The sequence below is a fragment of the Meriones unguiculatus genome, chromosome 10, assembly GCF_030254825.1.
Source record: "Meriones unguiculatus strain TT.TT164.6M chromosome 10, Bangor_MerUng_6.1, whole genome shotgun sequence".
Lineage (NCBI taxonomy): Eukaryota > Metazoa > Chordata > Mammalia > Rodentia > Muridae > Meriones > Meriones unguiculatus.
This window is the reverse complement of record NC_083358.1, coordinates 49,835,199-49,861,736: the sequence shown is the minus strand read 5'-3', so window position 1 is coordinate 49,861,736 and position 26,538 is coordinate 49,835,199. Positions and strand designations below refer to the sequence as shown.

The following is a 26,538-nucleotide window of genomic DNA, read 5'->3' as shown; positions in this document are numbered from 1 at the left end:
ATGGCTGCATTACGCTGTTGTGAGACTCTAATCTTGCATATACATCACAGGCAAACCAAGGAGACCAACACCAGAAGGCCTGCTAACGCTCCCATGCCTGCCCATTCCTTCAGATGATTCATGGCTGCAGCAATCCATGATGATAATCCTGTGGCTAGTCCTGTGTCCACTCTGGTAGAATTTTCTGTAACAGTGGCCACTCTCAGCTGCTCCATCGTAGTATCGAATTCTCCAGTCCATTACCTAAAATATAGCTAGACAATTGTTTAGACAGATTTGCAGCACAGGAAAAATTCTCATGTTGTATGCTAGTGACACAAAGTCCAGCATACTTTCATTGATAGCCAGGTTGAGCGATTTGCCATAGGGTATCAATTTGCTCCTGCACGAGGTCAATAACCTTCTAAGCTAATCTGGTTTCCTCCCAGGGCACATCCCAGATGTACTTGCACTTTGTAGCTTCCTGCTCCAGCTCCTTCTCTTGATGTTTCTTGGACCTCTCCCTTGGCTGAATCCCCTTACTTCCTCATCTAAGTCCTCCTCCCCTGGCTGGCAGGAAGTCCATTCCTATTCTCTTCCCTGCTCAGTGATTGGCTATAAGCTGCTTTATGAACATATCTGGGGACAATAAGGGAGCAGTGTTTATACAATATTGAGACAGGAGATTCTCAGAACAAGGATTTCAAACAGATATAGGGTTGCAGAAATCAGCATTTGAAATATACAATAACCCTTATGCCTACACACAAGTATTTATATTTTTTGTTTTAAAAAATTCTAAGATTTCCTTTTCATCCTACACTGGAGTAGATGGTCCTAAACTCATAGATGGCAGCAAGAAGTAGACTCAGTGGCTTAAAAAATTTAAGAAAGAGAGAGATACACGAAGTTTTGGGGAGCAATTTATGAGAGGTGTAAAGAGTTAAAAAGACAGGAACAGATGAGGGATAGATTTGATCAAAATACATTCTAAAGATGTATAAAATTCCTATAAATAAATAAAGATGTAAAAAAAAAACCAGAAACTAAAATTAATAGTTGTTTCTTTTATCCCTTTCCAAGGGAGATCCTTACATCCTACTTTCAGCCATGGATTAGAAACAGGTGGGATAATGTTGAAAGGGAAGGGGCTAGAAATTACTGGGAAAAAACTGGAATTGTGGGGCATTTGGGGGGAAATGCTTAGTGCAATAGAAACTCCATGAGATATGAGTGTAAGCCAAGCAAAGACTCCTAGTAATGTGGACACAGTAGCTTGAACCCAGGCCATCTTCTTTAACCCGCAAGCTTCAAGTGGAGGATTGGGACACCAATGCATATCCAAAACCTCTGACCTACAGTCAGCCCTGCCTGCAGAGGTGCTGAGACCAGAGCCTAGCAGAATCATCATCAAGGAGACAAGAAAGACTTATCCAGCAGCTGCTCGGAGCAGATGCAAAGTTCCACAGCCTAACAATAAGTGGAACTCTGGGAGTCCTGTGAAAAAAGGAAGAGGAAGGGTCAGAGGAACCAAAGCAGTCAGGAACACCATTACAACAAAGTCCACAGAATCAACTGACCAGGACCTTGGAGACTTGCAGAGATTAGTGAGCCTAGGTGTCTGACATAGGTCCTCTGCATAGGTGTTGTGGCTGAGTAGCTGGGTGTTCTTGTGGGAATCCTAACTGTGGGAAGCAATAGAGTAAAGGCAGGGCTGGAGGTCTTCCTCTGACTCTTTTTCCTGCTTGTGGGAACTTATTCCTCCCACTGGGTTGCCTTGTCTAGCCTTGATGTGATGGTATGTGTCTGGGTTTATATGTAGCTTGTTGTGCTGTATTTTAAGGATGTCCCTTGGAGGCCTGCTCATTTCTGAGGGGAAATGGGAGTGGATCTAAAAGGAAGGTTGGTGTGTGTGGGGAGAGAAAGCCATCTTATAATAAAGACTGGTTCATTCCTGTTCATGATCTAAGGTTCTCAAAGATTCAGCTACGTAGAGTCCTTAACTACAAATGGTTCTGCACTTCCTGTTAGAGGAATGGAAGAGTTTCAGAAGTTTTCATGACCACCTTGTGACCTTACTTTTGTTTCAAAAGGTTATTATGACCACCTTGTTACACTCTTCTTTATAACTCTGCCTATTTGCCTGCCAAATCTCCTATTTGGAGACTTCCCTTACCCCTCAGCTATAACAACATTATCTTCCCTAAGTCAAGTGCTAAATTCTTGAACTCCTCCTTAAAGGAAGGCAGCCTGTGTCCATGAATAAACAAGAGCTTACTTTAATTAATTTGGCCATGATGATTTGGGTCAGTGGTCTTTCTGATTGACTCATTGGGAGTAAAGTTATTTGGTTGATCCTGTCATAGTCAATTTCTAACTCAAATTCTGCAATGCCTACCTCCTGTTCTTTCTTCTCACGTTCCTTTTTTCTCTTACTTTTTTTTATTATTATTAATCTGGATGGAATTGACCTAGAAGACTCCTGTCTGAGGATTATTTTCATAGGACCAGAGGGTGTTATGAATGTTGCTAAGGCAGAAATGCAATTAAAAGTCTTAGCCAGTTGTGGTGTCTTTGAATCAAAACAATGACCATGGCAAAGTGTTCTCAAGGGAGCCATAGCGACACTTTTTTTTAAATTTTTTATTTAACTTTTATTAATTACACTTTATTCATTTTGTATCCCCCCATAAGCCCCTCCCTCCTCCCCTCCCGGCCCCCCTCCCCCCTTTCTGCATGCATGCCCCTCCCCAAGTCCACTGATAGGGGAGGTCCTCCTCTCCTTTCTGATCCTAGTCTATCAGTTCTCATCAGAAGTGCCTGCATTGTCAGGGTTCTAGGTCATCTCCATGAATAGTCCTTGGTTGGAGTATGAGTTTTTGGGAAGTTACCTGTGTTCAAATTTTCTTGTTCTGTTGACATAGCGACAGTTTTATCTTAGGGCAGCAACATCTGCCTAACTCGACTTAAGGCCTGATCAATAGGCAAAAACATTTGTCTTGTACTGTAAACTTTGCCAACCACCTGTGGCTGATGGTGTTTTGTGCCTAAAAGAACTTACTTCTATCTCATTTTTGAACCAGTATAATTCCCAACTGCATTCTGAATTTCTATCTTTATTTTCACATTAACGCAGTTTTCTGTGATTATTAAAGAAACTTCTTTCTAAGGTAGAGAGCACCACAGAAGCTCATAATTGCTCAAAATGCACAGAACAACTGACCATGGGTGCTCACATACAAAACAACCTCCTACCTAAGGTGTAAAGACATCACAAAAAAAGGGGTGGAAAGATTGTAAGAGCTGGAAGAACTGGATGCCTGCTGTAAGATAGTGTCTTCTGCATGTGACAGCGAATGTACAGCTATCAAATATCAAAAATACAGTTGCCTGAGCAAGTCACGCATGATGCTGATGTGAGTGGACAAGCCAGTGTGGATGGGAGAATCCGAGGAAGCTGAACCCCTACAATAAGAGCTATGGGCAACAAACGTCTTCTGAGACAGGGTTAGTTAGTCTTCTTCAGGGTCCAGATTCCTACTAGCTCAGCCAGTCTTCAAGATATAGAAGCAGCACCTCTGGACTTGGCAGGTGGAGTTTGTATTCATCCCTGTGTCCCTGTGGCTGTCTTTAAAGAAGAAGATGTCGTGAAAGTGCAAGGCAGTAGGGAGCACACAAGAAGAACTAGAGAGGGGAGATAAGACACTGAAATTATGTAAATAGGACTCATGTGAAATAATTTTCAAAAATTAATAATATGAGATACATTAAAATTTATTTTCTAGAAGTATTTGAAGTAAATGTTTTCCCAATTTGTAGTTTCTGTTAAAATGACATATGGGAATATTAAAAATTGTGATAAATGGATGCACTGAAGGTTACAAGATTTTTTCCTAAAATAAGGCTAAACTGGACATTGTACAGTGTACATTCCATGACCTGACCACACTTCACAACTCATGTAAGTAATAGAGAACTTACGCAAAGCTATAAGTAATTCCAAAGTATGCTTCTTTACTTGGAAATACACTCTCAGTATCTTCTTGTTTTCCATAAAATTTACTATACTGAGAACCTATATATTTTAATAACAGCCCTAAGGGATATATGTAACAAATAAAATATTCCAGTATTCTACAGAATTACATTTGAGTTTAACTGGGTTTCATCTAAAAAATAGATATTAATCACTATATTGTAAAACTCAACCATTCAGAGACCATAATTATGAAGTCATTTGAGATTAGGATATTGGCATTATTTTATACATTAATGCCAAATAAAATAGAATAAAAATCGAATGTTAGTTTAGAAATCATAGCATGCGCTGCACTGATAGTTCACAGATGTTTGATATTAGGTGAAAGCCAGACTCGAAACAAAGCCTACATCTGAGAGTAAGTGATACACTGTGAGGTCTATTCATTAAAACAACTTTCCAGACATTGGAGTAAAGACTCAGAATCACAAAATGGACTGAGTGTGTATTTAAATAAATGGCAGATAAGGGGTGTACAGAGGGTGTTTAAAGCCTAACTCAAACATTTATTCAGCAGAGTGCAGAAGCATCTCTACTAACCCTGTTAGAACATCCGTATGAAGCTGGAGGAAGGAAACAGCTGTGTTGTCTCAGGCATGTAGAGTGTCTGTACAAAAAATGTAATTTCTTCATGCTGACTTGAGGGCATGTGGCTCAGTGGCTTGTGTGTGATACCCATTCACCACCTAGAATGTTGTGAAGTCACAGTTACAGACCTGAATGTGGTAGCTCCATATTGTTCAAGGGACTGAGAGACTGTCTTTACCATGAACACTAAGATGACAGAGAATCTTATCTGGAATAGCAGGCAAAGATGCAAGAGGCTGAGGCTATAGGTAAGTCACATTTGTTAGTGTGGGAGAGTGAGATTTAGCACTTTGGTGTATACAGGCATATGCATTTTAGTATGACTGGTTGGTATCTAAGAGGGAAAATGATTTATTTTCTTTTATGATGAAAAAATCACTAAGCTGAATTTACACAAAGCTTCCTATAGTCTACATTATAAAACTATTCTTATTCAATTAACCAGCAAGAAAAAGTGATTATAAAATACCAATTTTCTTCTTAGAGTATGAGGTTAATCTACGGACACCTCATATTTCATCCTTTATTCTGAAATTGTGGATAGTTCTGGGTCTGCATTAATACTAGGTACATATTATTGGAAGAACAAATACTTCAAAACTCATCTGTGAGAACATTTTCACCTATAACGTGGGTCTTACCCTGTAGGTCTTACCTTCCTACAGGGCCAACTAAGACCATCATAAAACACAGATTTTTACACTATGATTCATAACAGTAGCAAAGTTATAGCCATGAAGTATAAACAAAAATAATTTTACTGTTGAGGCTCATTACAACATGAGGAACTGTACTAATGGTTCAGAACAGTGGGAAGGCTGAGAACCACTGAGGCATTGTAGATACACTGGAGTCCCTACTTGTTCTAGATTATGTTTGAAATTTTCTAAATCCCACTATTTCTTATACTGGCTGCTATCTTGGTGATAACGCATATATTCTCCTACCTTCTCACACACATACTCATACATACGCAAACACAACACTTCTGAAAAGAAACATGATTAAATTTTAAAATAGTTACTCTATTTGATTCCACTTAAAACTTTTAACCCTGGCTGGGCTCTTTCTATATTTCAGTTGGCAAGAACATTCCATTTACTTTAAGCAAATACATCTCTTTGGACTTGACTTTTTCCCTTTTCTCTCCATGTATTTAATTGAGAAGAAAAAGCACAGGGCACCCAGCTAACAGCATGTGGGGACTGCTGCTGGACTGTGAGCCCACAGATATTCCCTCCCTGACAGCACGTGGGGGCTGCTGCTGGACTGTGAGCCCACAGATATTCCCTCCCTGACAGCACGTGGGGGCTGCTGCTGGACTGTGAGCCCACAGATATTCCCTCCCTGACAGCACGTGGGGGCTGCTGCTGGACTGTGAGCCCACAGATATTCCCTCCCTGACAGCACGTGGGGCTGCTGCTGGACTGTGATCCCACAGATATTCCCTCCCTGACAGCACGTGGGGGCTGCTGCTGGACTGTGAGCCCACAGATATTCCCTCCCTGACAGCACGTGGGGGCTGCTGCTGGACTGTGAGCCCACAGATATTCCCTCCCTGACAGCATGTGGGGGCTGCTGGACTGTGAGCCCACAGATATTCCCTCCCTGACAGCATGTGGGGGCTGCTGGACTGTGAGCCCACAGATATTCCCTCCCTGACAGGGTAGTGCACAAGTGTCCCAAACCTGTTACCAACCACAAAAAAGTGAAAGATCTGGGTTAGGCCCTCATGCTTGCTGTCACTGAAAGGTTGGGCTGGAGAGAAATGGTGGAATGTTGAGTGTGCAGGCTATGTGGCAAGGAAGTGAAAGGCCCAGCATGCCCTTGTGCTCAGCACTGATAGCTGAGTACACTGCTGTCACCTTTAGCTTCTCAAAGCACATGGGGTTTAGGTCTCAGTGTTGGACACATACTCTGCCCCTGGTAGTAAGAGACAAATCACTCTTACGTAAGTAAGTTCTTGGCAGGTCTGTGAAGGTGGGACTACCCAGATCTCACTACCTGCATACCTTACAGATTTAATAGTGATGCCATGCTCTTTTCTAAGAATGGTCATAGTGGGGAAAAGGACAACCAAAAACTATGAAATTCATCTTACTCCTGTTTCCAGGTAACAATTTTAATATAGAGTTTCCAGCACAAACCAAACCAATGCTAACCTAGCATTTCATGTCTCTGGATGGAAATCTGAAGAGGGAGAAAACAGGGAACAGGACAGGAGCCTACCACAGAAGGCCTGAGAAAGACTCTACCCAGCAGTGTATCAAAGCAGATGCTGAGACTCATAGCCAAACTTTGGGCAGAGTGCAGGAAATTGTATGAAAGAAGAGGGAGATAGAAAGACCTGGAGGTGACAGGAGATCCACAAGGAGAGCAACAGAATCAAAAATTCTGGGCACAGGGTTCTTTTCTGAGACTGATAGTACAACCAAGAACCATGTAAGGAGATAACATAGAACATCTGCATAGATGTAGCCCATGGCAACTCAGTCTCCAAGTGGGTTCCCTAGTAAGGGAAACAGGAGCTGTCTCTGACATGAACTCAGTGGCTGGGTCTTTGACCACCTCGCTCTGATGGGGGAGCAGCCTTAACAGGCCAGAGAGGAATATTATGAAAGACAGTCCTGATGACACATGATAGGTAGGGTCAGATGGAAGGGGAGGAGGAATGCCCCTATCAGTGGACTAGGGGATGGGCATGGGAGGAGTAGAAGGGAATGAGAGAGGGAGGTACAGCTGGGATACAAAGTGAATAAATTGTAATAAATAAATAAAAAAGGAGGAGGAGAAGGAGAGAGGGTGGGATTGGGATGGGACAAGGGATGGGGCTACAGCTGGGATGAAAAGTGAATAAATTGTAATTAATAAAAAGAAAGATTTTCAAAAAGAAAAATGCCTGATGTATGCAATAATGGTGTCTTTTCATAGTCATCAGACACAACTGGAAATCCAAAGTACTGAGGTCTCTGACAAAGCAGAAGACTTCCTTACATGACTGAACAAACCACATTGTTAGGCTGATCATCTAAGTAGTTGTTAAGTCCTCCTTGCTCACTTTACTTTAGGTATTTTCTCATCGTGTGGCCCTGACTGACCTGGAAAATACTATGTGGGCAACAATGACTTCCAACTTGCATCATTCCCCTGCCTCTGAGTCCTGGGATTTTAAGCATGGCCACCAAGCCTGACTAATCTTAAATCAATTTTAAGATTCCTTAAGAATAGTTAGTTGAAGATGACTTGAGCCAGAAATCAAGATGAGTTTTGTTTTGTTTTTCTGCTATTGTTTTTACATGAATTAATTGAGTTATTCACTTTACAACCTGATCATGGCCCCTCTGTGCTCTCCTCCTGGCTCAACCCTCCCTTCCTCTTTCCCCATCCCCCTTACCTATTCCTCAGATAAGGGGAGTCCCTCACCCTACCCCAGCTCCTTAAATCCAATCAGGACTGAGTTCATCCACTTCCCCTGTGGTCTGGTGAGGCAGTCTTACCAGGGGAAGGGGGTGATCAGAAACCAAGCAACAGAGTTCATGTCAGAGACATCACCTGCTCCCCTTACTAGGGCACCTACATCAGGCTTGAGCTATCCATTTGCTACATGTGTGTAGGAGGCTTAGGTCCAGTCCATACATGGCTCTTGGTTCATGCTTGAGTCTCTGCAAGTACCTCTGGTTAGTTGGCTCTGTTGGTCTTCTTGTGGAACTCCTGACACCTCCTGGGTTTTTGTAGCATTCCTCCTACTTTTTCACAAGACTCTCTATACTTTGGCAAATGTTTGGCTGTTATTCTCAGCATCTGTTTCAATGCTTTGCTGGGTGGAGCCTCTCAGAGGACAACTATGCTAGATTCCTGTTGCCTCTCTTCACTCACTTCCAAAGTCTATTCTGTTTTCCCTTCTGAGTGATATTTAAGCATCCTCCCTTGGATTGTCTTTGTTGCTTATCTTCTTTGGGTCTGTGAATTATAGTATGTCTATCCCGGACTATATGGCTAAAATCTGCTTATAAGTGAGTACATACCATGTGTATCTTTCTGGGGCTGGGTTATCAAACTCTGGATGATCTTTTATAGTTCCATCTGTTTGCCTGTAAATTTCATGATGCCCTTGTTTTCATTAGCTGAGTAGTATTACATTGTGTAAATTACCACAATTTGTTTATCCATTCTTCAGTTGAGGGACATCTATGTTATTTCCAGATTCTGGCTATTATAAATAAAGCTGCTATCAATATAGTTGTCCAAATGTCCTTGTTGAATGGTAGATCATCTTTTGGGTATATGCCCAGGAGCATTATATCTGGATCTTAAAGTAGCACTATACCCAATATTCTGAGAAAGTGGAAGATTGATTGCCAAAGTGGTTGTACAAGTTTACATTCCCACCAGCAATGGAGGAGTGTTATCCTTTCTCCACATCCTTGCCAGCATGTGTGTCATTTGAGTTTTTGATCTTAGATATTCTGATGCATGTAAGATAGAAACTTAGTTTTATTTTGATTTGCATTTCCCTGATGACTAAGGATATTGAGCATTTCTTTAAATGTTTCTCAACCATTCAAAATTCCTTTGCTGAGAATTCTCTCTTTAGCTCTGTACCCATTTTTTTAATTGGAATATTTGGTTTGTTACTATTTAATTTCTTGGGTTCTTTATATATTTTGGATATTATCCCTTTGCCAGATGTAGGATTGGTGAAGGTCTTTTCCAAATTGGTAGAGTGCTATTCGTTCTATTGAAAGTGTCCTTCGCTTTGCAGAAGCTTTTCAGTTTCCTGGGTTTATTAATTGTTGATCTTAGAGCCTGGGCTGTTGCTGTTCTGCTCAGGAAGTAGTTTCCTATGCCAATGAATTCAAAATCTTCCCCACTTTTTTTTTTCTAGTATATTTAGTGTATCTGGGTATTTTAAATTTATTTATTGTTTTATTAATTACAGTTTTTTAATTTTGCATCCAAGCTGTAGTCTCTTCCTATTCCCCTCCCAATCACACTCTCCCTCCAGGCTCTCCTCCCATGCCCTTCCCCAAGTCTACAGATAGAGGAGGTCCTCCCCCATTTCCCTCTGATCCTAGTCTATCAGTTCTCATCAGGACTGGCTGCATTGTCTTCTGTGGTCTGGTAAGACTGCACCCCCCTCAGGGGGAGGTATAAAAGAGCAGGCCGCTGAGTTCATGTCAGAGATAGTCTATGTTCCCATTATTAGGGAACCCACTTGGACACTGAGCTGCCACAGGCTACCTTTGTGCAGGGGTTCTAGGTTATCTCCATAAATGGTGCTTGGTTGGAATATCTGTCTCAGAAAGGACCCTTGTGCCCAGACATTTTTTTTCTCCTTGTGGTGCTCCTGTCCCTCCAGATCTTTCTCTCTTTTTTTTATTAATTACACTTTATTCATTTTGTATCCCCTCATAAGCCCCTCACTCCTCCCCTCCTGATCCCACCCTCCCTCCCCTTTCTGCATGCATGCCCCTCCCTAAGTCCACTGATAGGGGAAGTCTTCCTCTCCTTCTTTCTGATCTTAGATTATCAGTTCTCATCAGAAGTGGCTTCCTTGTCATCTTCTGTGGCCTGGTAAGACTGCTCCCCCCTCAGGGGGAGGTGATCAAAGAGCAGGCCAATCAGATTATGTCAGAGGCAATCCCTCTTCCCATTACTATGTAACCCACTTGGACACTGAACTGCCATGGGCTACATCTGTGCAGGGGTTGTAGGATATCTCCATGAATAGTCCTTGGTTGGAGTATGAGTCTCTAGGAAGTTCCCTGTGTTCAAATTTTCTTGTTCTGTTGCTCTCCTTGTGGAGTTCCTGTCCTTTCCAGCTCTTGCTAGAATTCCACTTCTACTTCCTGTCCTTTCCAGCTCTTGCTAGAACTCCACTTCTTACATAGAATTCCATTCACTCTGCCCACCAGTTGGCCATCAGGCTCAGCATCTGCTTTGATAGTCTGCAGGGCAGAGGCTTTCAGAGGCCCTCTGTGGCAGGTTCCTAGGTTGTTTCCTGTTTTCTTCTTCTTCTGATGTCCATCCTCCTTGCCTTTCAGGATGGGGATTGAGAATTTTAGTTAGGGTCCTCTCTTTTGCTTAGTTTGTTTAGATGTACCGATTTTAGTGGGTTTATCCTATGTTGTATGTTTATATGAGTGAGTATATACCGTGTGTGTCTTTTTGCTTCTGGGACAACTCACTCAGGATGATCCTTTCCAGGTCCCACCATTTACCTGCAAATTTCATGATTTCCTTATTTTTCATTGCTGAGTAATACTCCATTGTATAGATGTACCACAATTTCTGCATCCATTCTTCAGTTGAGGGGCATCTGGGCTGTTTCCAGCTTCTGGCTATTACAAATAAAGCTGCTACAAACATGGTTGAGCAAATGTCCTTTTTGTGTACTTGAGCCTCTTTTGGATATATGCCTAGGAGTGATATGGCTGGATCTTGAGGAAGCGCTATTCCTAGTTGTCTGAGAAAGAGCCAGATTGATTTCCAGAGTGGTTGTACAAGTTTACATTCCCACCAGCAGTGGAGGAGGGTTCCCCTTTCTCCACAACCTCTCCAGCATGTGTTGTCACTTGAGTTTTTGATCTTGGCCATTCTGATGGGTGTAAAGTGAAACAACACCCTTCACAATAGCCACAAATGACATAAAGTACCTTGGTGTAACCCTAACCAAGCAAGTCAAAGACTTGTATGAAAAAAAAAATTCAAGTCTCTGAAGAAAGAATTAGAAGAAAATATCAGAAGATGGAAAGATCTCCCATGCTCATGGCTTGGCAGGATTAACATAGTAAAAATGGCCATCTTACCAAAAGCAATCTACAGATTTAATGCAATTCCCATCAAATTGCCAACACAATTATTTACAGACCTGGAAAGAAAAATTCTCAACTTCATGTGGAATAACAAGAAACCCAGAATTGCTAAAACAATCCTCTACAATAAAAGGTCTTCTGGAGATATCTCCATCCCTGATCTCAAACTGTACTATAGAGCAACAGTTATAAAAACTGCATGGTACTGGAACAGAAACAGAACCGTGGATCAATGGAACCGAACAGAAGACCCAGAAATAAACCCACACACTTATGGACACCTAATATTTGACAAAGATGCCAAAACCATTCAATGGAAAAAAGATAGCATCTTCAACAAATGGTGCTGGGCCAACTGGATGTCTACATGTAGAAAAATGAAAATAGATCTATACTTATCACCCTGCACAAAACTGAAGCCCAAGTGGATCAATGACCTCAACATAAAACCAGACACATTAAATTGGCTAGAAAAAAAAGTGGGAAATACCCTAGAACTCATTGGTACAGGAGAAATCTTCCTGAACAGAGCACAGGCTCTAAGAGCAACAATCAATAAATGGGACCTCATGAAACTGAAAAGCTTCTGTATAGCAAAGGACACTGTCATCAAAACAAAGTGACTGCCTACAGATTGGGAAAGAATCTTCACCAACCCTTTATCTGACAGAGGACTCATATCCAGTATATATAAAGAACTAAAGAAGCTGAAAAGCAGCAAACCAAGTAATCAACTTAAAAAGTGGGGAACAGAGCTAAACAGAGAACTAACTGTAGAGGAATATCAAATGGCAGAGAAGCATTTAAAGAAATGCTCAACCTCATTAGCCATTAGGAAAATGCAAATCAAAACAACCTTTCTCTTTCTTAGTGTGTCTGGTTTTATGTTGAGGTTCTTGAATTGAGTTTTGTGCAGGATGACAAATAGGGAGCTATTTACTTTTTTCTATATGTAGACATCCAATTAGACCAACATCATTTTTGGGAGATGCTTTCTTTTTTTACATTGTATGATTTTGGATTCACTGTCAAAAAAATCAAGTGTTTCTAGGTGTGTGGGTTTAAGGCTGGTTTTTTATTCAATTCCATTTATCCACCAAGTCTGTTTCTGTGCTAGTACCATGCAGTTTTATTACTATTGCTCTGTAGTATAGCTTGAAGTCAGGAATAGAGATACCTCCAGAAGTTATAAAAATCTTATTGTATAGGATTTTTTAATTCTGAGGTTTTTTTTTTTCCCATATAAAGCTTAGGATTTTTCTTTCCACATCTGTAATGAATTGTTTTGGAATTTTGATGGGGATTGCACTGAATCTGTTTTTGGTAAGATTACCATTTTTACTATATTAATCCTACTGATCCATGAAAATGGGAGATCTTTCCATCTTTTGATATGTTCTTCAATTTCTTCTTCAGAGAGTTGAAGTTTTTGTCATACAGGTCTTTCACTTGTTTGGTTATAGTCACATCAAAGTATTTTATATTACTTGTGGCTATTATGGAGTGTGTAGTTTCCGTAATTTCTTTCTCAGCTGTTTATCATTTCTATTGAGGAAGCATATTGATTTTTTTTTGTTAATTTTCTATACAGACACTTTGCTAAAGATGTTTATCAACTGCAGGAGTTCCCTACTAGAATTTCTGGAGTCACTTATGTATACTGTCATATAATCTGTAAATAGTGATATTTTGACTCCTTCCTTTCCAACTTGCATCCCCTTGGTCTCCTTTAGTTATCTTATTTCTCTAGCTAGGACTTCAAGTAATATATTGAAGAGATACAGTGAGAGTGGGCAGCCTTGTCTTGTCCCCTGATTTCAGTGGGATTGTTTTAAGTTTCACTCAAAAAGGGTTTAAAATTAATATTTGTATTATTTGTGCTTTGTGCATTTACAATTTCATGCATGCATACATCACATTCTGATTCACCTTTCTCTCTTATCTCTGTTTCATTCATCTCAAACTCTCTACTCTCTACCAGACTTTTAATTCTGAGTGCTTTAGTTTTGTTGATATAAACTAGCAAGCTTATACTTCACTCCTCGCTTGGAAAGTGGTGCATTCATTCCAATTATCGGTCCCCATTCGAATTCTCTTTACACTCTTCCCTGGGACTCAAAAAAACTTCCTATGTCAAATAGCATTACAGATAACATTGTTCCTTTTTCTTCTTTTGAATGCACTCTGTTGTTTAACTTTCAAATGGCTTAACACTCGCAGCTCCTTGCTAGCTGCAGAGGTTATACAGCTGCTGAGGGGACAGGAGTCTATGAGAGTTAAATCTAAGCCGAGAAGGGAAACAAAACTTGGATGAATTTCCATCGTGGACCTGGAGGGTAAGTGGCATCATCAAGGATTCTCTACCTTTATATCAACAATCAAGAGAATAGAAGAGGAACAGGTCCTCAAACTTTTTTCTACAGGAAAGTGGGTGAGAATACTTTTGCTATCTCATCTTAGGACTAGAGAAAGCAAAACTTACTCACTGGCATCCAGAGAAAGGCAGATGTGCTGCTACCAGACCACTTTACCTACACAAAGAGGCCATATTCTGAGGAAATCAGTATGACTTGTTAAAGCACACGCCCATGTTCCAGTAAGGACTCGTTCTGTCTAAAGGTTATACCACTGCCACCTTTGACCTTTGGCTCTGAAGTCAGTTGAACATCTCCCTTGTATAAACAGCCTTTGAAATACAGTCCCTAAATCAGCAGCAATAATGTCACCTGTACAGGTGTGGGATGATCATTGTTAAGCCTCCTCTCACTTTAGAGTTCTTCAGGAAGACCCAAGGTGCAAGCCATAATTTATTTTTATTCACTTTACATCCTGATTGCAGCCTACCTCCCTCCTCTTCTCTCAGTATCACCCTCATACCTCCTCCCCTATGCCTTCATCCCCTTATACTCAGAGAACAGAAGGACCCTTATGGGTATCAGCCCACCATGGTACATAATATCATAGAACGACTAAGCGCATCCTCTCCCATGAGTTCAGACAAGGCAGCCCAGCTAGGGAAGAGGGATCCAAAAGCAGACCACAGAGTCAGAGACAGCCCCTGCTCTAATTGCTAGGGGACCCACATGACGAACAAGCTACACATCTGCTACATATGTTTAGGGGACCTATGTCCCCATGTATGCTGTTTGGTTGTTGGTTCAGCTTCTGTGAGCCCTCATGGGCTCAGGTTGGTTTACTCTGTAGGTCTTCTTGTGGTGTCCTTTACCTATATGACTCCCTTAATCCTACCTCTCCCTCTTCCACAAGACTCCTCTACCTCCACTTATTGTTTGGCTGTGGGTCTCTCTGTCTGTTTTCATCAGCTGCTGGATAAAGCCTCTCAGAAGACAGTTATGCTAAGTTCCTGTCTTCAATCATAGCACAACCTTATTAATAGTGTCAGGGTTGGTTCTCTCCCATAAGATGGGTCTCGAGTTAGGTCAATCACTGGTTGGCCATTCTGTTCAATCTCTGCTCCATCTTTATCCATGCACTATTTGTAGTCAGGACAAGAATTTAAACACCAACAAACCATATAACACAATTAAAAATGGGATACAATGTTAAACTGAAAATTCTCAAAGAAGAAATTTCTAACAGCTGAGAAGCACTTAAATGTTCAAAACCATTAGTCATCAAGGAAATGCAAATCAAAATGACTCTAAGATTCCATCTTACACATATCAGAATGACTATGATCAAAAACTCAAGTGACAATACATGCTGGCAAGGATGTGGAGAAAAAGGAATACTCCTCTATTGCTGGAGTACAAACTTGTACAACCACCTTGGAAATCAATCTGGCACTTTATCAGAAAATTGGGATTAGTCCTACCTCAAGATCCAGCTATAACAGTCTTGGGCATATACCCAAAGATGCTCCACTATACAACAAGGACATTTGCTCAACTATGTTCATAGAAGATTTATTTGTAGTAGACAGAAACTGGAGACAATGTAGATGTCCCAAAACTGAAGAACGGATAAAGAGAATGTGGTAATTTGTACACTGTAATACTACTCAGCTATTAAAAACAAGAAAATCATGAAAATTTCAGGCAAATAGATGGGACTAGAAAAGATCATCCACAGTGAGGTAACACAGACCCAGAAAGATGCACATGGTATGTACTCATTTATAAATGAGTGTTAGTCATGTAATACAGGATAACCACCATAGAATTGACAGACCCAGAAATGCAAAACAACAAGGAGGACCGAAGGAAGGGAAAATAAAATAGACATGTGAAGTAGAAGGAGGGAGGAAACTGGATGGGAGAGGGATGGGGGGGGGACTGGGGTGGAGATCAGGAGTGAGGCAGCGGGGGTTGAGGGAAGGCTGGGAGAGAGAAATGAAATCAATTGTGGGGGCATCTCTAGGAAGAGGGAGGCTTCTGAGAGTCTAAGGGGGTGAGATTAATGAGACTTCAGAGAAGAATATGAAGCCCGAAGAGCCTCTACCTGGCTGGCAGGACTTCCAGTGGAGGGAGGGAGACACCAACTCTTCCACAAAGCCAGAAATATTTAATTTGCTATCTGCTGATTCTGATGGAAGCTAATTTCTGAGAGTTACCATACTGTACAAAGCTGTATTGAATACTTATTGTACTGAATACAGTCTCAAAACATGAGATTACAGGGGTAAGTGAAACAGCGGTTCTGGTTCTGCTTTCAGCCCTCACAGTGTTGATGAGTTTTCAAAAGAAAATACAAAATAATTTTAATAACCACTCCTGTTAATCTAGTCTGTGATGACACAGTGTTCTGTATGACAGATGAAGGCACTGAACTGGTGGCATGTAAATTACAGCGTGATGGCTGACGTCAAAGCCCTTCTAGATTTGGAATCCAATTGGGTGCTTGTCAGACCTGCCTTAGCTCTCTGCATGTGAGCTGGTTAAAGATGTGGTGACAACGTCCCTGCATCTTCCGTATGCTTCTCTCACCACTTTCTCTTCAGCACAAGAACAGGAGTCCCCTGCACTGCAAATCAAGCAGTCTTCATGTGAGAATCCAGGTAGCTCACCAAATATTTCATTTTCACATTAATAAACATTAATATAAATGTTTCTGTGCTTAGTCATCTTGCAAAGAATATCCCATGAAGAGCTGAAAAAGAAGCTCATTATTTATTTATTAAATGGTGTGTCCACTCTGTAACAGTACAAGTCCATGTGGTTTGATGGATTGGAGTGTACAAACATGCATTGTTGCGATGCCTTTGGAGGGATCATTCTGTTCAAATGGAGCGCTGATGTCCGTTTTAGCTACAACCTGCTATCCTGCAGTAGAGATGGTCCTCAAAGTTGTCAGCTGAGTCCCCAACATCATATCACAGCTCCTGACATGTAGTTGTCAAGTCTAAAAAAAAAATCACCCTTCCAAGTACAAGCCAACCATGTTATTGCAGTTCTTCAGAATCATGCTAGAACTAACACTCAGATGACTCAACCAGAAACTAAATAAAGCCCATGCTAGATCTGTTTTCTGTTGCAGGCTTTGGGTACTTGATAAGCCAGTTTGGGATTAAATCCTCATCCTATATTTTATTAGCTGGGTGATTTTTATGCAGTCACATAGTTTCTTTGAGTTTCATTCTTCTACATGTCAATAAAAAATTCTTAAGTTGTGAGGGTTCACTGGAGGCCAGGCCATGGACAACCTCTTATAGATTGTACAATTCATCATTCCCTCAACTCCACAGTTTGGATCTTTCCTTAGAGATGACCCATGACCTCTGGATACTTAATTCCATGAGGGCCACATAGCAGAAACGCTGACATTTCATTTGAGAGTTTCACTCTTGCTGTTCCTGCACCCTTGTAATCCTGCATTCGGCCTCATGACAGGACATGGAGAAAGAAAACCTGTAAAGTTACAGTACAGTCCTACACCACTGCATGTACAGTGTGATCCAGTGCCAGCTTTAGGCTTAGAGAAATGTCTCCTGGTTAGATACAATGTTATGTTTAAGTTGTTGAAGGGAAAATGACCAGAATCATATTACAGCTTTACCTGGTCGCCTGTTACAACAATACCCTTCCTGAGTTCCCTGCTTCCTTCACCTGCCTTCATTTTCTCCTATATTTTCTCTTTCCCCCTTTATTCATACCACTCAGTCTTGAGACTAAAATAATTACTTCTTTGTCTGCCTAGGTTACTTAATCCCTGAATCTCAGCTCTTCCCAGGCCAACCTTGGATAATAGTGACATGCATCACACACACACACACACACACACACACACACACACACACACACACACACACAAATGTTTTCAAAACAAATAAGGAACGGTGCAGCTTATAATAGGAACTGGGCATTCATATCTCAGAAAAGTGTTAGCTTTAAGATGTGCTCTTTGCACAATTAAATAATTGTATTAATTTCATAACTATTGAAGGAAAAACATTTGAAGGAATAATTGAGAAGACTCTAGGGGAAAAACTCAAAATGTGTTAAAAGGCCCTCTGTGGCTTTTAAAGAGACAGTTACATCAATACCCAGACAAAAGGAATCATAAAGAGAAACACAAAGAGAAGAACAGGAGATTCTGTGTGAGCCAGGAAGTAGAAAGAAACCTATCTGAGGAGAGCTTGGTGTGCTCCTGTGAGCTTTCCAGTGCACAATTAAGTCCTTCAGGGCCAGTATTTTGAGCTATTTCTTTTGTTCTTGAAATGAATGTATTCTATTGTTAATATTTTGGATTTTGCTATCTTTTTGTCACCTTTAAACCTCTCAACATGTAGAAAGTGAGCCACTCCAGTGAGCATGCCCAAGACAGGATGCTTGCCGTAGGGAAAAAACTATGAACACACCAAACGTCAAACAAACAATTGCTGAAATTTTCAAATTATGCGTCAGTTAGGATTTTAATTTACTGAAGCTGTTTTCTTAATTCTGTAGGCTTTGTTCACAGATGGCAATATTTAAATCACACAGTTAACATAAAGTGATAAAAGGAAAGATCTTGGTAGTGTGATGCCTCCAGTAAACCAGAACTGTGCAAACTCACCAATTAAACTTGACAGCTCCTTAAAACATTTAATCCTACAGATGCAACACAACAATCCCAAAGCGGGATCGTCCTCAGATGCGCACTGTTTTTTTTCTCTGCTGTTCTTTCTTAAGGTAGCACACATCAGATCCGTGTGACAGGACCAGACAGTCAGAAATTTAGTTACTGTCTGGACACCAGGTATAAACCTTTGCCCCTGTCACAGAGTGATTCAGAGTGAGACTCCTCAGATCTGAGACACAACCACCTGGCCTGGTTTCAGGTCAGTGTACCATTTTCTTAGTGATGTTTAAAAAAACAAACAGCATAGTTCTAATAACCTTTATCATGACTTATTAATATTTTTCTGACATTATGTTCCCAGAATTCATTTAAAAATCCGGTTTTGTTCACCATGCCTGGACATGGTGAACATTGTGTCTTGCAGGATCTGTCCTTAGCCTTGAGGTGTAAGTCAGCCCTGCAGCAAGGTCCTGCTTGAGTTCCTGCTCCTCAATGATGGAGTGTGTCCTAGAATGAGAAAAGTAAGCCTTTCTCCTCCTAAGCTGCTTTGGTCGTGCGGTTTTATCACAGAAGAGAAATCCCTTACTCCATCTTCTCTTCATCTATCACGGGAACATACTTGTACAAGCTCTGCCTACTTCCATTTCTTCCTTCTCTGTGTGACTACCTGAGCACAAGTAGGGTGTAATTTAGAGAAGAAGTGCAACTTACAGTGGTTGGTTATTCCACTGAAAATAGTGACACCATCTCCTCCAAGGAATGACAATATCCATGAATTATTCCTTCCTGGAAGGGAGGAGCCTCTGGGCTTTCCTCACCTGGAATGAACAAGATTTGGTTCTATTTTTATGAATAGAGCAGATTTTATAAATTATGAAATCAATGAACATCAACCTAATGTCAGTGAGACGAGAATCGGTATTTGTTTTAGCATTATTGAGGAGAATATTCTCAATATTCTCAATATTCTCAATATTCTCAGGAGCATATGGAAGAGTGCTCCTGTTGAGTGCCACCATGCCAACAGAATGCTAAGAGGCTCTCTGCAAGCACCTGAGCTGTTGATTATCTCTGCTGGCATAGTTTGTGCCAGAAGCAGTGTGTTTAGCTGAACTGTCGTCTTTCCTTCTTCAACATGAATCAGACTCTTTCCCACATCAGGCCCACTGGTCAGAGCCATGGCAACAGACAGGATTCTTTTCCACAGGTGGATGAGTCTTTTCAGCAAGAGGAGGTACTGAACCCCATTGAACCCTAGCCCAGAAAATTTCAACTGCTATTGTATGTATTAATCTAAACAGTCTCAGAAACGGCAGATGGAAGAACAGTTCACAGACCCTCACCATTGTTCTCTTGCTCATGCGAATGGTAAAATTATACTGAATTTTCTATTTTGTTCATTTTTGCCATGATAGAACTGAAATGAAAAGAGATAAAGAATATATGGGATTATAAAAGACTGTTAGAAAAACAAGCATCCTCATGGTAACAGCAGGCATATTATTTTAAAGCATTTCTATAGAAAAGATTTTTTTCCACTGTGCATAATATTTAAACACATGCAAAAAAGTAATTTTTCAGAGCGACTCCCCTTAGAAAGCTGTGATCAGCATGCTTTGTCGGGCTCTGAGATCTGGAAGCCTCACAGTCTGTGCTTCAGCTCATGTGTCTTTGCTCACATTACTGCTTTTTATAACAGGGAGAGAAAGACATGTTGAACATTGTAAAGAGGCAATAAAATAGATTTTACATAAAGAAATATATTATTGTGAAGTTGTGTAGGCATTGAAACTGGGAAATATTTCATGACATGTTTCTGTATCTATTCATTTGTGGAAACGTTTGAAATTGCTCAAAAAGGCTTAGTTTCATGTTTTGGAGAATGGTTAAGTTTAATGTGACAATCTGTTAAAAGAGGACAGGGAGGGAAAAATGTTCTCTTAGTGAAATCCTCACCTTTTAATAGCTTTTTTTCCAGACATATTTAAACTATGTAGTATTTTCTGCCGAAAAAAAACCAAAAGTTAGTTCTAACCAGTTATGCTATCTGCATGAATCAGTTCTCACTGGTTCCTCCCTGATCCACATCTGCCAAGAGGGATTACTACACAGATCTGGTCAGAATTCTATTCTGCATGTAACAGTGTAACTTTAGCGGCAGCCACTGGGGTCCACAGGAGTATTCAGGGTTGACATAACAAGCCACTGAATGCAGAATGGTGTGACAAAGTTCTGGTGTGGTACCCAGTTTGCCTTGGATGCCAGCTCTGTGTCATGATGGAGTTAGCAGCAGCATCAACCCCACTCTTTTCATCAATTAAATGGGAATAATGAAGATACATCTTTAAAATGTATCTTTAAAATACATCTTTAAAAATGATGTATCACTCAAGATTCAGTGGTTAAAAAGGTATTTTTCATTAATAATGCACATTGTATTCTTTCCTGAGTGGTCCAGATAATGAATTTATATCATATCAAAACAAATCCTGTACATAAAAACCATATAATTACTAAAAATGTCAGGTTTTCCCAGGGGTTCCTGAGAAGTAAGTTACATTTTTACATTGCACTCAGGAACTTCCAAACTAAGATGAAGCTCTTGCACATAAAAGTAGATTGTAGAGTTTACTCATGCTTAAATATTTGTGTTTCACCTGTATGCATATACAGATGAGACATCTACACATATTAGTTATATTGATCGGCTACCTCTGTGGGCACACACACTAGTTCTTCAGTAACTCTTCTGCTGTAGTCATCCACTGTGCTTTGCCCAAACACTGGTTCCTCTCGTAAGAAAGCCTGCAGGACACCCAAAGGAAGCTTTGCTCTTATGGCTGCAGGAGACTGTCTGGGTCCTCAGCTCTGTCTCTGCGGCTGGGACCATCTGTCTTCTGCACTCCTGTGATGTCACCTGCATCTCATCATGCTTCGTGACGAGAATGGCACCTGACCACATCTCTGTTCCCTGGCACAGCAAACATCTAAAGCTGGTTCTGAAGACCTGGGACAGGGTGCAGGCATGACTGCTGCAGTGGGCGTGTATGTGGTCAGTGATGAAGGCACATAAGCATAGCCAAACAGACTGACAGAGTGTCAACAAGTCAGCTTCCTCTGTGATGGGTTCTGTAGGGACCACCGCCATAACGGCATTGGAGGGCTCCAGCTGCAGCCTTTCTACGTCTTCAGATGAAGAGAGAAGGGTTAGAATGACCCATCTGTAAAATTCCAACTATAGTAGTTAAAATAGTTGTTCAAATTTAGGACCTGTTTTCATATTGTTGACTTGACACAGGAGTCTCCTGGGAAGAGTGGGCTTCAGCTGAGGGATCCCTTTGATCAAACTGCCCACTGGCCCTGATAGATGTTGATAGATGCCCTGATAGACAGTTGATAGATGTTGAAGGGCTGGTTCACTGTAGGCAGTGCCAGCACCAAGAGGAGATATCAGCAGGACCCAAGGAATAATGGTAATGGTCACAGAGTTGTTTGACACCCTTCAGGTTGGTTGCTCTGCATCTGCTTCTAAGATGTTTTTATTCATATGCATATAAAATTCAAACACTTCTCAAACTTAAAACCTTCCTCTATGGTATGACGTTGAAAATATCTATACATGGCATATAGTGATAGTGATAGTGATAAATAAACTTCAGATTCTTTCTGTTTCTTTGTCTCAATACTTGGGTTCTATTTGTGGCCATATAGAAGCTACGCCACACTTACCAGTCATACACTTCTGCTTGGCAATTAAGCTGGTGATTGGCCTGATATTTGTAACAGGACCAAAAGTAAGAGCAATGGTTGATAAACTGCATTTTTGAGTGCTTACAAATATGCTGTAGACCAACACTTCTGAAATAGCAGGTAATGTAAGACTAGAGATCAGAATTTCACGAAATCTTCCAATGCCATTGGTTAAGAACTTGAGGTCTGTCTTAGTGTTCTGTTGCTGTGAAGAGATGCTATTACTATAACAATTATTATAAAGGAAAGTATTAAGCTGGGGTTTGGTTACATTCAGAGGTTTAGTCCATTATCATCGTGAGTGACACACAGACAGATGTGGTGCTGGAGAAGTAGCTAAGAGTTCTACGTCTAGGTTGGCAGGCAGCAAGCAGAAAGGGAGACAGTGCTCCAGTTCTGAGCATTTGAAACCCAAAGCCCATCTTCAGTGACACATGTCCTCCAACAAAGCCATACATATACAAAGCCACGTGTTTTAATCCTTTCAAAAAGCCCCACTCTCTATGAGCCTAAAGGGACACTTCCTATTCAAACTATCACAGGGTCTTTAGTTGATGAGAAATCATTTAAATATCATAATAGGACCCTGAGCTAACCTGATCAACCTGCAGTTTTCTAGCTTGCAATGGGCATAAGAGACAGAGCTAACCCCCAGTGTTTCAATTTTCGTTTTTTATGGTATCAAGAAGGGCTTGGGATTCATAACCTTTAGTTCTATGGCTTTGGGTAAACTGTGTACTTTCTGTGGCATTGTTCAAAACATTTTGTTACTATCTTTTATGAAAATAATGTGCATAATTCATCAATGTCTGGGCTATGAAGGCTGTGGAGGTCAGTCCACCCTTGTGTACATTTGGTCCCTGACACCTGCTTGCTTAGCCAAGCTGTTGATTCACACAGAAGGCACAGGACCACAGCTGCAGGCCCCTTCAAAGGTCCTCACAACCATTGGCTAAAGGGTGTGTATTCTCTTCCTTCTCTAGCTCTCCTCTCTCTTGTTTCTGGTGAGGTTGTTTTGGTTCACACATTAGGTTTTCTTTCTAATGCTTATCATTATTAGCCAAATGCAAATCAAAACAGTATCCAGATAGGAGAGGGGCAGACTCTCAGATTAGTGAAAGGGAGTTGTCTAGTCCACCAATAAGCCCATACCTTTCCTTTGTCTTGTTTCTTTTTCATTTATTTTTGACAACTTCAAGAATGTGTGCATTGTGATCATATTTCCCCCTATCACTCACTCTCACACCCTCTCCACTCCTAGGGTCCTTTCTCCCTGACTAGTTCCCTTCCTACTCTCACGTCTTTTAAAAAATTTACTGAGTTGGTGTTACATGCATGAGAAAGTTGGGGGTTACTTCTGGAGCATGGCAGCTCCATCACTGAGGTGTAAAATTACCTCTCTCACAGCAGCTATTACCTGTCCAAAGATCCTCAGGGAGGAGGGGTGGCCTCATGTGTTGCCTCCCATGTGACTGAACGCTGCAGGTGTTATAGGGATGTCTGCAGCTGTTATGCTTTCATGATTGCAATGACCTTGTCAGGTTGAGAAGACAATGTCTCACAACACCATCCACGGTTCTGCCGGCCATATTCACTCCTTTTCTTGTCATGTTCACTCCTCTTCCAAGATGCACTGCATTTTCCAAAAGGGTGACAAGATAATTCAAAGTCACTTAGGACCAGCTGGTAAAATGATGAGTCAAAAATCTTGAAATGGATTGATAGCAGGAATGGATACATTAATCACTAAAACATATGGCTTCCCAGGTTCTTACTTTCAACGTTCTACATCCATTCACTTTAAAAACTGAATAGATCTGACTTGTGTATCTATTTATTGGCTTCCAATAAGAACACAAAAGTGTAACTTGTAATATGATTACATATATAATATTGCATATTATATGTATTCATTATATATTACATTATATATTACATATATAATATGTATTATGTATATATTATTATATATATTATATGTGTATATAATATAATAATTACATATATTATATATGTAATACATATTATATATTATATGTAGTATAATAATTACATATATTATATATGTAATACATATTATATATGTAATCACATTACATGTTACAAATATGCACCTAAAAGCCTGTCATTTAAGTATGAATTTAGAATGCTCTAATGGTCTTTAAAAATATATGGCACACTCCTGGGGCCATACATTATTCACTTTGAATTTATTTGTAGAAAAACTTTGTATCCAACGTATTCACTCTACCTGGATTGGCTGAGGACATTAAACTATCTCTCCTCTTTCTCTATCATCTCTCTATCTATCATCTATCTATCTATCTATCTATCTATCTATCTATCTATCTATCTATGTCTGTCTCTGTCTCTGTCTTTTCTGTCTCTCTGTCTGTCTGTCTCTGTATGTGTATGTGTATGTGTGTGTGTGTGTGTGTGTGTGTGTGTATTTAAAAAAAGGAACAGCTTAAATCATCTATGAAATACTGTTAATTTTCTCTGGGATACAAATTTTAAACAATCATACTGGCTTATGGACTTAACATCTATGTAACAAATTAAATTGTTCCCTTTTTGCTTCTTTCAAATGGATATGATTTAATTTTAAGATACAGCCTTTATCACAGAGTTTTCAGGAAGTAATTTATAAGGTCAGACTAGCTCAAATCATCACTTCTTATCAATTTACTGGAATTTTTAATATCTTCATAATTTTATGTTTTTCTGAACTATGTAAGTGTATTTAACCTAACATAATATGTCCTCTCCATTAAGAGTGAGTGATAATAACCACATTTCTACAAACTCCTTTCCCAAATGGTGTCTAATAGATAGTCTCCATTTTCAACATCACCAGTCCCCAGTCTGCTCTCAGCCATTCTTCTTAGCACAGACTCTCAGCTGCAGAGGGACAAGCATGAGAACACGTGCCTGAAGATGCCTTCATGGAGCTGTTGTTTTGTATGTTAACCTAAAACACTGATGTAAAAGAAAATGAGTAGATAGGAATTCTTCCATGGTAATGATTCTGGATTTTTAGGGCTGGAAGATATTTTTAGATAGAGGCATACAGTCAGATTAATTTCAGAATTTCTTGTATCAGTTGTCTTCCTGAGGATTGACAACAGGAAAATTTAAGTGTGATATTTACATGAAGATTCCAGACATTTTATGGCGTTATTTACTTGACTATTCTTTTTCACTGAGCACATTTTTTGACTGTGGCTTTCGCTGCAGATCTTGCAGCCATCCATCATATTATTAATGATTCTTCCTTGACATCCTCATTTCTTTATGCTGCACAGAACCTTGGAAACTGACACCTTTTTCTGACTAGTGAAAATTTCAGAAACTTGTAAGGTGATATGACCTGCCCTTGCATATTTGCATGTGTTTTCTATAATTAGATGCCCTGTCCTTTACCATCTGACCCACTTGGGAAGTTGGACATGTCAGGAAACTGTATATGAAATTTCTTTCTTGATTTATGATTTTGCTGCATCGTACAATTCATGCTCTCACACCCTAACCATGTTTCACTTTTGTTCTGTTGTGTTTGTGCACGGCTATCTCACACAGTCCTTTCTCTTGACATTCTGCCTGTAGATAGTTATATCCACATTGGTGAGCTCATTGCATCTTTCCCATGTCATCTCTCATTCATTCCACACTCATTAAAGTGAGGGGTGTGTTTGTCTTTCCAGTATAAAATGCATGTGCTTATTAAACCTTACGTTTCCTTCCCTATGCACTTCATAACATTTTAGAAAAAATAATAGCAATTTACAGAGAGTTATGAGAAGGTGTTAGGACTCTCAGTTTAAGGGAAAACCTATTATTCTAATCATCTGTTCTATCCAAATTTCAATTTTTTGGCTGGAACTTCATTTCATTAAGAAAATATGAGCAATGCACAGAAGAAGAACATCTTCCTATCACAGCTTAGCAGCACTCTCTGCATCCACACACAGCCGTATCCACACTCCGGCTCACAGCACATGCATGCCATCTCTCCTGAAAAGTGCACTTTCTGCTGGAGTTTTGGGTCTAGTTTTACCATCAGCATGCCAGGCTCCTTGATTGTGTTGCTTAGGACACCATCAATATTCATTACAGACATACTCACATTGTCAAATGGATGAACAGCTAGACAACAGGCCACTTTCCACCTGTTCTCTTTGCACATCATATCTGAGTGGTCTCTTGTGATTATCAATATTGGCTGTCAATTGATAAGATCCAGAGTCCCCCAGGGAACAAGCCTCTAGGCACACTTTTAGGGGATTATCTCAACTAGGGTACTTGAGGAGAGGATCATATTCCATGAACCTAGGTGAGAACATGAAG

The 26,538-nt window shown here is 40.3% G+C and overlaps 1 long non-coding RNA gene across 6 annotated transcripts in view; it reads right to left on the bottom strand.

The window, feature by feature from the left end:
* Positions 1-26,538, bottom strand: part of LOC132656862 (uncharacterized) — a 185,240-nt gene that overhangs the window by 23,119 nt on the left and 135,583 nt on the right. For 5 of the 6 annotated variants that reach the window (XR_009594636.1, XR_009594634.1, XR_009594639.1 and 2 more), the window contains 2 exons: positions 26,318-26,520; positions 23,609-23,824 (listed from right to left, as the gene is read on the bottom strand). This is a non-coding gene — a long non-coding RNA (uncharacterized LOC132656862). Of the gene's footprint in view, positions 1-2,762; positions 3,608-19,152; positions 19,260-23,608; positions 23,825-26,317; positions 26,521-26,538 lie in introns of those variants that run through there. The other variant, XR_009594638.1, reaches the window with a different exon arrangement.